Below are 13,669 nucleotides of genomic sequence, written 5' to 3' on the forward strand. Positions count from 1 at the left end.
ATAACTGTTCATGGAAAACATTCTCTCTAGTTAGAGTGCTACCAAGATACATTTTTTTCCTTATATGAATGGAACAGCTTAATAAATTCAAAAGGGCTATTGTTTTAAATGATAATGAAAAAAATTAACCAATATGCCTGGCTCTACTATTCATTTGCTGTGTGATCTTGGGTAAGTTTCTTACACTGTCTGTGTTTTCGTTTCCATATTTATAAAGTAGAGAATATTAAGGAAGTTAATAAATACCATTAGGAGACAATTGTCTTTAGGTCTTTCACATTTCTACAAGACTTATTAGAAAAGGCACTGAATGCCCTTTATTTTGGACTATCTTTTCAAGAGTATTTGCATAGGGAACAGCCTTGGAAAATGGAGACAATGTCTTCCTCTGAAGTGAAGGGCAGTCTTGCTTACCATCAATTATAAAAAATTTGGATTCCCTAAACTCAGGGATCATCCACTGAAACGCAACCCACTACATGTACAAGTACCCATCTGGACTGATATGTGATGTCCCTGTGGTACTTTGGGGCAGGAGCAACTAATACAAACATGCTGATGATCATGTTGCTTACTGTATCATGAATAACAAAGTCCTTCGTCTCTGACCCAGGAGTTTCAGGTCTCTGCTAGCATCTGTGAAACTGTGGCAAAATAACTTATTAGCTTGAAAGTGAGGTCGACTCTCAGACCCTTTACAGTTCTTGACACATAAAAGATTAAGAGTCTAGAATATGGCCGGGCATGGTGGCTAATGCCTGTAGTCCCAACATTTTGGGAAGCTGAGGCAGGTGGATCACCTGAGGTCAGAAGCTTGAGCCCAGCCTGGCTAATATGGTAAAACCCCATCTCTACTAAAAAAAATACAAAAATTAGCCAGCACAGTGGCGTGTGCCTGTGATCCCAGCTACCCAGGAGGCTGAAGCAGGAGAATCACTTGAACCTGGGAGGCAGAGGTTGCAGGGAGCCAAGATCATGCCACCGCACTCTAGCCTGGGTGACAGGGTGAGACTCCATCTCAAAAAAAAAAAGTCTAGAATATAGGAAATGCTTAACAAACATTAACCTTATTAATATTTATTACTATCAACATTATGTGGCTTCAAAAATACTAAGCTCTCATCTAGCAATTATATTTCTGGGTACTTATCCGGCTTAGAGTTACAAGGTAATTTTTTTTTTTGAGATGGGGTTTTGTTCTGTCACCCAAGATGGAGTGCAGTGATGCAAACATAGCTCACTACAACCTAACCTTCCAGGCTCAAGTGATCCTCCCATCTCAACCTCCTGAGTAGCTAGAACTACAGGCACAGCCACTGTGTCTGGCCACAAGATATGTTTAAAAGGATGGATAGTAATTGCAAAATTGTTTATGACAACAAAAAATTATAACCAACCTAAATGAACATTCTAAAATGCCTTATATTACATTCTTATAGAAACTTCTGTAATTTTTTTTTTTGTTTGAGATGGAGTTTCACTCTTGTTGCCCAGGTTGGAGTGCAATGGTGCAATCTTGGCTCTCCACAACCTTCACCTCCCACGTTCAAGTGATTCTCCTGCATCAGCCTCCCGAATAGCTGGGATTACAGGCATGCACCACCACGCCTGGCTAATTTTGTATTTGCAGTAGAGACAAGGTTTCTTTATGTTGGTCAGTCTAGTCTTGAACTCCTGACCTCAGGTGATCCACCCACCTTGGCCTCTCAAAATGCTGGGATTAAAAATGTGAGCCACCATGCCTAGCCAAAATGTAATTCTTATATTGCCACAGTAATACTGCCTAACAAAATCAGTCTAAAACTCAGTGTCACACATAATTAGCATTTGTTCTCACATACTGCCTATGAGTTATCTGGGACAGCTCTGCTCCATGTGTCCCTTTCTGGGGCCCAGGCATATGGGACCTCACTACCTCACGCATGCTTTTCTTGGCTGTGATAGAAGAACAAGATGACAAATCTAATGGCACAAGCACATTTGAAACCTCTGCTTGTGTCACATAATAACATCCCAATGGCTGAAGCAAGCAACATAACTGAGCCCAAAGTCAAGGCAGAGAAAATCACATTGAGGCCACCCATGCGAGGGTGTTGGATATACTACAGAATAGTAAAGAATTAGAATCAATAATTCAACCTACCGTACTCATTAACAGAAAAGCAGTTACGTAATAATAGTATAGCCAAACTAAACAGCTATCAGAAAGACTGAGTACATCTGAATGCTCTAAAATGGAAAATGTTCACAATACATCACTGAATGAAAGAAACAAGTTGTAAAATATCTATAAGATGACCCTATTTTTGTTTTTTAAATGTATTTACACATATTTATTTTATATGCATAGTAAAGAGTTAAATATACAAAGTGTTAACAGTATTTATCTGTCAGGGTTGGAGTTGGGAGATGAAGAGATGACTTTCACTTTATGCTTTTATGTACTTTTGTATTGTTGGAAAAATGTTTTATATACATATATTACTTTTGTGATGAAAAACTAATACAAATAGAACAAACAAATAATAAAAGAAAATGACTGACAGCAAATATTTTTATTTTCCAGGTATTTTCTAGTTGATGATACATTCTCCATCCCCTTTTCCCAGCACACAAAATAATAAAATAACAAATCTAATATCTAGACGTTGTAGATTTGAGATCCTGCCCCTGCAAAACTTCATTCTACTTCAAAAATGGTCTACTTTATTCCTCATAATCACCCTTAGAATTGTGGGGTACATCTTAATTCTATTAGGTATCTTCAGAAGCAGAGCATTTCTAAGAGTATTTGAAGATTTTCTGAGTTTCTTGACAGTTATTTCAAATATAGTATTTTTCTGTTTTAAAAATTCCATTTTATTCTTTTTAATAGTTTCTATTTCTTAGTTGAAAACATCTGTTTTTCCATTCATTTCAAGAGTGTTTGCTTTTACCTGGTGGAGTATGGTTATAATAGCTGCTTTGGAGTCTTCATATGATGTTTCCAACATCTAGATCAGGCGTTGGCAAGCCACAGCCTATGTGCCAGATCCAAACTGCTGCCTGTTTTTGCATGGCCCATGAACAAAAAATTGTTTTGTTTTTAGTTTTAAATGGTTTGGGAGAAAATCAAAGAAAGACTAATATTTTGTGACACATAAAAATTACGTGAAATTCAAATTTTGGTTTCCATAATACAATTTTATTGGAACATAGCCATGCTTATTTATCTACATGTTGTCTGTGACTTTTTTTGTCCTAAATGACAGAGTTGAGTTATTGTGATGGAGACCATTTGGCCCACATGGCCTAAAATATTCCTTCCATCCAGCTGTTTACAAAAAAAGCTTTCTCCTGATCTGGGTTAGCTCAGGTTTTGCATCTGTTGATTGTCTTGTCCCTTAAGAATTGGTCACTTTTTCCTGGTTCTTTGTATGTTGAGTAATTTTGGATTGTATACTGGACATTTTGAATATTGTCTAATGACTACAGGACCTGTCAAAGTCCTCTAGAATGTTGCTTACTTATTGTTTTAACAGACAATCAACCAAGTTAGGTTCATACCTCAATCTCTGTTTCAATTTCTGTGGGAAATAATTCCAATGTAATTTTAGTTTTCAAAGGCTTCACTATACCGTTTTACATCTTTTTCATGTATGCTCAGCTCAGGGGTGAGCTTGGAACTCGTGTTGGTTTATACTCAGAATTAAGGGATTTTCTTCTCCAGCTCTCTCCTCTATATTTTCCTCCTTCTCTACAATTCCTGAAGGCCCTTCCTTCCAGTCCTCTGGTTAGAAGGCTGGGATTTCTCTTATAATTATAGATACATATGCTGATGCACCGTTACATGCAATTAGAGTTGCTCTTAAGTCAACACCAGCAGAGAGAAGGGGAGCAGAGAAGGAAAACTTATCCCAGTACAAGTTATTCACTAAGTTTTGACTCCTTTCCACAATCCACCTGCTATTGTTTTCTAAAGTCTTGAGGTAGCTACTTTTTGTGTATTGTTCAGAGTTTTTACTTACATAAGATTTTGACTCCTGCCAATAATTAAAAGGTTGAAATTTCCGGAAAATGAGCACATCCTAAACAATGTCTTGATAATCCTTATATCACTATTTGGGAATAATTTAGCTCTAAAATCTTGGTCTTCTTGGGATTAAGCATATGCAAAAGGCAATATCATGGTGAATTTACCCAGGACCATCAATTCTCATGACTCCCGAGGTTCTTTACTAGTAAGAGTAGGTGAATGAATTCCTATGATAAAACCAAGATGACCTAAGTCAAGAGGTTTATAGCCTATTGGAAAATGTAAGTGTACTCAAAGTATTTATTCTGTTAGATTTAATATGAGAAGTTAAACAGTCAGTGAGGCCAGAACTCTTGTTTTCAAGTGATAGGAAGAAGAGAAGAATAAAATAATTATTTTGCAAGTCCAGAAGTGAGGTTAGGGTGGTAGAAAGACTAATGGCTCCCCAAAGATATCCATATCCTAATTCTCAGAATCTGTGATATGAGGAATATGTTTTCTTCATGGCCAAAGGGGCTTTGCTGATTAAGATAAAAATCTTGCGATGCAGAGATTATCCTCTGTTATCAGGTCCAAATCTAGTAGAAGGGTCTTTATAACAGGAAAAAAAAGAAAGAGGGAGGCAGGAGTGTTAAAACCATAGGCGTTATGATTATGGAAGCAGAGGTCAGGGAGATGGAGAGAGAGAAAGAGAAATTTGGAGATGGTGTACTGCTGACTTTGAAGTTAGAGGAAGTGGCAAGGAGCCAAATAATGCAGATACCTCTACAATCTATAAAACTCAAAGAGCCAAATTCTCCTCTAGAATCTCCAGAAGGACCAAGCCCTGTTAACAACTTTCACCTCTCTTCAGCCCTGTGTCTCCAGAGTTAAATGGGGCTTTACCCTTTAGAGTCATTTAGGGCAACATCAGAGGAAGATATTAGCTTGGGTCAACTGCCCAACCATTGACTCAATGATCTGAATAAATGGAAGAGAACATAATTATAAGCCAGAACAACCTGAGTTACTTGCAGTCCCCCTTGACTAGGGGGAAGGTAATGTAATTGCAGTTACACTAGAAACACATGGGAAAAGTAACAAATTTTCGAAAGGAGAGAGGGGTGCTGATCAGCCAAAGAGAAGAAATCTTCATCATAGTTGGTCCTTTCACTGATGAGACCCAGCAAGGCCACAGCAAGAACAATGTCAACACATATCCCCACATTTCCATTGTGATTACCAACTTATCATACCATTTCTAAGACCACAATCTGTCTCCTCTTCTATCAGCATGTCTGCACTCACTCATCCACTTTACTAGCTATATCAGTTAATATTAGATTTTGCTTTGAGTGACAGTAAATGCAAAATAATGATAGCTTGAGGTATGTGTCTGTGGTAGGAGGGGGACAACTCAATGAGGCACTTTGTTGGATCTTCTCCCTTTTCTGTTTCACTTTCTCTGCCCCCTTATTTCAGCTGCCTGGGATCATCTCCTAAATAAACAATTTGCATTTCTCTACATAAATGAAATCTGGAGGTAGATAGTTCAGGGCTGGCAGATGCTCTGCAGTGCCAGGGCCCCAGAGATTTCCTACCTTGCTGTTTGGCATCCTTAACAAGTTATTTCAACCTCAGGGTCCAAGATGGCTCCTGAGGCTCTAGCCATCATGTCTGTATTCCAGAAGGCAGAAAAGAAGGAATAAAGAAGAACCTATCTCTTTCCTAAGGATATGTCCTGAAAGTTGGATATATTCCATTGATCAGAATATAGCCACATGTAGCTGTGAGACAGGACAGAAAATGGAGGTATGTTAGTGACAGTGAGCCCACAATCAGCTTCTGTTACTGAGAAAGAAAGGTGAAATAAATATTGGGAATAGCCAGTGGCATTAGCCATTTCACCTCCTATATTCTTTAGGACGTTGAATCATGATTTCCTCTACAATTTACCTAATCAGTCTACTTCTGGTCACATATAAAAATCATCTTCTGGACTCCATCATCTGTTGCTTCTGATGTTGTCATCATGAACACTTAGACATACTGATGGGTGTGTCAGACCTAAACTTGGACTGCTAGCTTTTCTCTCTCTCCATCTAGGCTTGATTTCTACCATATTGTGTTTTGTGGTTGTTAATTGGTATAAGGTAGAGAGCTGTAAAAATGTAAGAACTCAAAGTTAATATCTATTTCCAAGGATTCTGTTGTCTTTGTATGTCTACTAACCCTCTTTTGCCTCCCAAAGTGTTGTCCTCAATCTCTGGTTTTACACCATCCTCACCTCACCACCCTCCTCTTCCTCCAATGCCTCCAGCAGGTCCAGGGAGGGAGATAGCACTAATAGCATCTGTGAAAAGTACATGATTTTCTCTCCCAGAAGGCCCAGCAAACACTTTCTCACATGTTATTGGCTCTGGGTAATAGCTTCAACAAATTACTGACTGGGAGAATTTTGCCCCCTTATTATTTTATTTTATTTTTGCAATAGGTTCTCACTCTGTTGTCAAGGCTGGAAGGCAGGGGAGTGATTTTAGCTTACTGCAGCCTTGAACTCCTGGGCTCCAGTGATCCTCCTGCCTCAACCTCCCAAGTGGTTGAGGCTACAGGTACACACCACCAAGCCCAGTTTACCTCTTGAATTATTATCTTCTCTTTAGAATATACCCCTGGCTTTTGATCTTCTGTTTATAGATATGCCCAGACAGCCATTTATTGGAGGAGGAGGGAGTGTGTGGAAAAGAGTACATAAAAATAAAACAAAAAACATTATTTGACCCTGGTTATCAAGCCACCAGCCTGAAATTGAATGGGGAAAATAATTGAACTAGAGGGAAAAACAATCTGGCTCTGTCAACTTTCTAGCTGTGTGACTTTGGGAAGTCACAATCTGAGACTCAGTTTCTTTATTTGCAATATAAAGGTGTGATAGTTAAAATAATAACTAAGAAAAACTCAGTGATTCCCTTTAATTTGTAACATAAAGAATTTTCTAAACTGTGTTCACTTCTTTTATCTATGTTTAGGGACTGTAATTGGATGCTGAGCTTCAGTACTTTCCCTGCAGTGGCCATCTGGGAGGCACTATTGACCTCTATCTTGCAGGGTCCCTGTGGCTTTAAAAATTTTTGTCTTCATTCTTTCACCTTTCTGTAGCATGTAACGCCATTGACCATCCTTGTTCTTTTGGGCACTCTGTGTTTATTTGTCTTAGTATAGAGCCCTCTGCATCAAGCACAGATAGACTCCCAACCTCAAAACTGAGCTGAAGCTAGGCTGTCCACTCTAACAAAACTTAACGAGTCTCAGGACAGATGGAAGCACAATGCAAATAACTGGCTACCAGGTATGGTTCTTTTTGTAACCATGGTTCGTCCACAGGGCTGCTCTTTTGCCTGGTTACCACATATTTTCCTGTGTCAGATGCCAGTTTCCTTTACTCTTTATGAGTAGCTTCATGTATGTTCTTAGAGCCAAGGCCTAGAGAGCTGAAAAAAAATCCCTTCTCATCTGATTTAGGATCCTCTTCTTCCCAAGATGATAGGCACGAAAACAACCATGCCCTTCATTTATTTTAATTAATTAATTAATTTTTATTTATTTATTTATTTATTTTTGAGACAGAGTCTCGCTCTGTTACCTAGGCTGGAGTGCAATGGCATGGTCTCAGCTCACTGCAACCTCCGCCTCCTGGGTTCAAGGGATTCTCTTGCCTCAGCCTCCAGAGTAGCTGGGATTACAGGCCCCCGCCATCACTCCTGGCTAATTGTTGTATTTTTAGTAGAGACAGCATTTCACCATGTTGGCCAGGTTTGTCTCGAACTCCTGACTTCATGATCTGCCCGCCTCAGCCTCCCAAAATGCTGGGATTACAGGTGTGAGCCACCGTGCCCTCCATAACAACTTACATATCCTACTCAATGTGACACCTCAGAGCATAGTATCCAATATCGATACGGGAGATGCACACCTAATAACAGCAGGATTACAATCTTAAATGCCCCACTTCCAAATAACAAAGAGACAATAAAACATTTCTTAAACATTTCTCAAACCTGTGTTTTTATATTTTCAATAATATCATATGCTTGACAGCAGCAATTCAGTCCAAGGTGAGCTTTGCTAAACCTAGTCTGGTTCCTTTTATGAGTTCTTCTTCAGTGTGAGATGAATAAAATGTCTGAATATGCTTCCTGCAGTTTTGAGGATGACTGGGCCTGATCTGCAATAACTGCTCAAATGAGAACACAATAATCCCAACAAAACCCAGCAACATTTGCAGGGACAAGGCAGTTTAAATCTATTTACAGGAAATATTTCTCCAAAGAGGACATAGATGGCAGATATTCAGCTCTGGCTATATCATAGAAAAAAAAATCCATGACCACAAGTGCAGTTTAGCTTCTTAGAGCTCACAGCAGACACTTGGGTGTCCCAAACCACACTCTTAGCCCAGGTGGTTTCAGCATAGCTGCAGTGGACAATTCCAAGCATCATGCCATATCCAACCTCAAATGTGGGTAGTGGCATCTCTCTGCCTTTCTACTTCAAGGCTTTCTTTGAAAGACAGAAGGCCATTCAACCCGACCTGAGCAGGTTCAGCTGAAAAGTTCAGGGAAGAGCATTGGAGGAGGTGGCAGTTGCTCCTAGGGCAATCCTCAACCAACTCCATTTGCCTACAACTCTATGAGGCACTCTTTGTTGACTCTTCTCCCTTCTCTGTTTTACTTTCCCTGCCCACTTATTTTAGCTGCCTGGGATCACCTCCTAAATAAACAATCTGCACCCAAGTCCTTTCTCAGATTCAGGTATTGGAAAAACCCAATCACTAAGAACTCCAATATCTACACTGTCTTATATGGGCTCTGGTTTTCTTTTGTGCAATCAAATGTTTTATTTGAGTTGTTTTTTCAAATTAAAAGTATAACCCATATCAGAGCTGCATTCAGTTCTCAGTACCTTCCTTCCAATATGCAAAGACTGATTGCATCTCTGAGATGACACTGAGCCCTATCCCCAACTTTCTACTATTTTCACCAATGCTTAGGAGATCTTAGGCCTGTAGGCCCAAGACCCAAGCTCAAAAAACCATGTTCAACCTCCCACCATCTTTTTCTGTAAAGAAGCAGCGCATTTGCAAAACATGCCCTAGAAATGGAAGCTTAGTCCTGAGCTGAAGGCAGAGGAAAGACTGCTTTCCTATTTCACATTTTGCCCCTACAAAAGTCTCTGCCTTCTCCCTGTACAGTTAATAACTGCATTTTCTGCCAAACTGTATATGAGGTGTCAGCTGACTTAATTCATTAACTGACCACTTATTGCTTGGATCAGACACTATGCTAACTGTAGGGGTAGCAAATTAATAAGGCAAAGTTCCAGAAGACGAGGACCTCACTGTGTTGTTAGAAAGACTGAAACCCAAACAAGTAACCCACCTCCTGCAATAGGCTCAGGAGGGGAATCTAATTAGGATAGGGGTCTGAGAAAGTTTTCTGGAGGAAATAACGTCAGAGTTAAGTGAAAAGCGATGAACAGGAGTTATCCAGTTGACTAAAGACAGAAAGGGAGCCCCAGGTGGGAAGAACAACCTGTGCAAGTGTGTTAGGTACTGAGAAAGCAAGGTGCACATGGGGAACTGAAAGTGCAGTGTGACTCGAGCAGAAATGGTGAGGAATGAAAGTAGGCAAGTAGGCACTAGTTAGACCAAAGCTGTGATAAGGACTCTGAACATTGTCTTGAAGCTGTCTGGATTTTGTCAGTAAGCCACTGAAGTCATTTACTTAGGGAACGAAATGGATAGATTTGTGCTTTAGAGAGATAAATGTGGTAGTTCTATGAGATTGAATTGGAAATAGTAAAGAATAGAGGTAGAGAGACAAATTATAAAAGGCTATGGTAGTGATATGGCAAGCAAATGATTCTAAAGATCTACATCTCCACAGATGCCTGCATTACTCTCACTATCGGAATTTACATATGGCATACTTAATTGACACTGAATTGTGTGTGTGTGTGTGTGTGTGTGTGTGTGTGTGTAGAGCATCTATTTGAAGTCTATGGGATCTAGTTTGGGAATTGTTGAATGAGGAAGCTATTCAGGAGACAGAAATGATGGCCCACAGAGACTGGTTAAATGTGGGAGTGGAGAGGGAAGAATTCAGAATGACTTGGTCAACAGGGTAGAGTATGGAGCTGTTTAATGAGACAGAAAAGAGGAAGAGGATGAGATTTGGGGATATATTTGTTGTCTATTGCTGTGTAACAAATTTTCACAAACTTAGCAGTTTAAACAACACATTTATTATCTCACAGTTTTTTGTGGGGGAGGTCAGGGATCTGGGCATGACTTAGTTGGGTTCTCTGCTTAGCCTCTTACAAGGTTGTACTCAAGGTGTTGGCCAAGTTGCATTCTCATTGGTTGTTGGCAGAGTTCATGTCCTGTGGTTGTAGGATTGAGGGTCCCAGCTTTTTACTTTAGCTCCTTGAGGTCACGTGAGGTTTCTGAAGACCGGTCACAGTTTCCTGCAACCTGGGCTTTCCCAACATGACTAATGTTATTAAATCAGCAGAGAGAGTCTCTAAAGTGATCCTGTTGGCAAAATGGAATGTTATATAGCATAGTAGGACCACAGGAGTGACATCCACTACCTTTGCCATATTCTACTGGTTAGAAGCAAGTCACAGGTCCTGCCCACAGTCAAAGGGGAGGGATGACACTGAGGTGTGAACACAGTGAGGCAGGGATCAAGGGGCTACCTTAGAGTCTGTCCATCCCAAGAGGAAAGATTAGTTTAATTTGGACATTTTGAGTTTCATGTAACATTCAAATACAGATATCCAGTGGAATATGTAGATCCAGGACCAGAAAAGAGGTTTAGAGATGGAGCTGTAAATTCAGAATCTACTCGTAGATCCACAACCAGTAGGTGAAGCAGTGGAAGTAGATGAGATTGCCCAGGGAGGGTGTACACAGTGAGAGTAATGCAGGTATCAGTAGAGATGTAGATGAATTAATATCTTTTCTCTAAACTTGAGGACAGCCAATGTGTTCCTCAGCCTTCCCATTTTCAGAGTGAAACAAAATCCACTTCTGTTTACACCTACTCCCTTTTATAATCCTTTATTTTGTTTGCTCCCCTCTGAACTATCTCTTGTTTCTCTATGTTACACTTAAATGAAGGAATTAAAATTAGAGGCAAACCTATAGTAACCAAATCAGCATGGCACTGGCATAAGAATAGACACGTAGACCATGGAACAAAATGGAGAACCCAGAAATAAATCCAAACATTTATAGTCAAGTCATTTTCAAAAAAGGCATCAAGAACATACTATAGGGAAAGAAGGATGTCTTCAATAAATGATGCTGGGAAAATGGAATATTCCATATGCAGAAGAATGAAACTAGATCACTGGGAGGAAATATCTTCAAACTATCCTTCTGTCAGGAATTAATAGTCAGAATATATGAGGAGCTCAAACAATTTAATAGCAAAATAATAATAATGAGATGGAAAATGGGAAAAGATTTGAACACACATTTTTCAAAAGAAGACAAATGTCCAACACATATATAAAAAAAGGCTCACATCATGACCATCACAGAAATGCAAATCAAAACCATGAGATATCATCTCACCCTATTTAAATGACTTTTATCAAAAAGACAAGGAATAATAAGTGCTGGCAAGGATGGGAAGAAAGGGGACCTCTCATACACTGTTCATGGGAATGTAATTTAGTATAGCTACTATGGAAAACTATATGGAAGTTCCTCAAAAAACTAAAAATAAACCTACCAGATAATTCAGCAATCCCACTATTAAGTATATATCCAAAGAAAATAAACTCAATGTGTTAGATACATCTGCATTCCCATATTTATTGCAGCACTATTCGCAATAGTCAAAATATAAAACCAACCTAAGTGTCCACCAATGGATGAATGGATACAGAAAATGTGGTATATATACACAATGGAATATTATTCAGTTATAATAAAGAATGAAATTCTGTCATTTGTAGCAACATGGATGGAACTGGGGGTCATTATGTTAAATGAAATAAATCCAGCACAGAAGGACAAATATCACATGTTCTCACTCATATGGGAGCTGAAAAAGTCGATCTCATAAAGGTAGTAGATTGGTAATTATCAGAGGCCAGGAAGGGTAGAGGAGAAGATGAAGAGAGGTTGATTAATTTCTTCTATCAAATGTATACTTTCATAGAAGAAATAAAAGCTAGTATTTACTAATCAGTAGGGTGACTATAGTTTACAAGAATCTATTGCATATTTCAAAATAGTTAAAAGACAATAATTTGAGTGCTTCCATCCTAAAGAAAAGATATATATTTAAGGTGATATATATATTTCGATTGCACTGATTTGATCTTTACAAACTATATGAATGTATTGTTATCATGTGTACCTCAAAAATGTGCATATCCTTTATTTATCAATTTTAAAAAAGAAGAACACTTAAAGGCAGTGCATTAATAAAGGTTCTAATTAATTCCCAATAAAGGAAAACTATCTTCTGGATATTTCATGATTTTTTTAATTTATGCCGATTACATCATTTAAAACTTTTAAACAGTCTATTGCATCCAAAATGTTGCTTCACATATCTTATACAATATTGAAGGAGGCTAAAGATAACTGAAATTTTACCAAAGTAATATTTTGGAACATATCTAAAGTAATTTAAAAGAGTAGGAAGTGAACATGTAGTTATTGACATGCTTAACAAACTAATTATGGCATCCCTGGTGAAGGGTAATAAATAAGGGAAAAGTGTTACTTATACATTGAAAAGATTAACCTAGTTTAGTCTCTCAGATTTGAGTCAGAATTTAGAAGAAAAGCACATATTGCATGTGCCATAGAACTATATAAATTAGACAGTAATAGTTCTTTCAGTGTTACACCAAATGATCAAAAAAGCTGAAAAAGAAAGTGCATCAGGTTGATGACTTAGGGGGTATGGGTTTCTTTTTGAGGTGATGAAAATGTGCTAAAATTGATGTGGTGATGAATGCATAACTCTAAACATAGTAAAGACCATCAAATTGCACACTTTTAATGAGTGAATTATATGGTATTTGAATTATATCTCAATGGAAAAAATGTTTAAGGCAGGGCAATGGTATTTATGGTATTGATTTGCTAACAGCATTTGTTTCTGCTGTCATATCTCTGCTTCCCACTAGGACAAGGTGAAGGTAGAACACTCAGCAATTCTGAAGTTGTTCAACTGACAAGAAGACAGAATCTTCTCTTTTCTTGCTGCTTCTGTAAAACATCAGAGAGGAAAAACACATCTACCCTTTTCTTCACGGAACTCTGGAATCAATCTCTCTCTCTCCATCCCCTTCTCTTTTCTGTTGTTGTTGCCAATTCATACTAGTAAACAAGTGTAGTGTCAGAAATAAAACTTGTAGTTTAATAACTTGGATTTTTAGTTTATGGTTGTATGGAAAGAAATAGTTTACAGATCATTTTAAAATTAAGTTTATGTACTATCTGCTAATATTTGTGTTAATTATGAAAATACAAAACAATCACACTGATAATTATCTATCTGCCTTTCCAAATCAATTTTCTCCCTTCTCTTTCCTGTTTTGTGCTGCAAGAAACTGACCTTTATGGACAACATCATATATTATAGG

The sequence above is a fragment of the Aotus nancymaae genome, unplaced genomic scaffold (assembly GCF_030222135.1).
Source record: "Aotus nancymaae isolate 86718 unplaced genomic scaffold, 86718_ANA_hifiasm-v0.15.2.pri h1tg000008l, whole genome shotgun sequence".
NCBI classification, from domain to species: Eukaryota; Metazoa; Chordata; class Mammalia; order Primates; family Aotidae; genus Aotus; species Aotus nancymaae.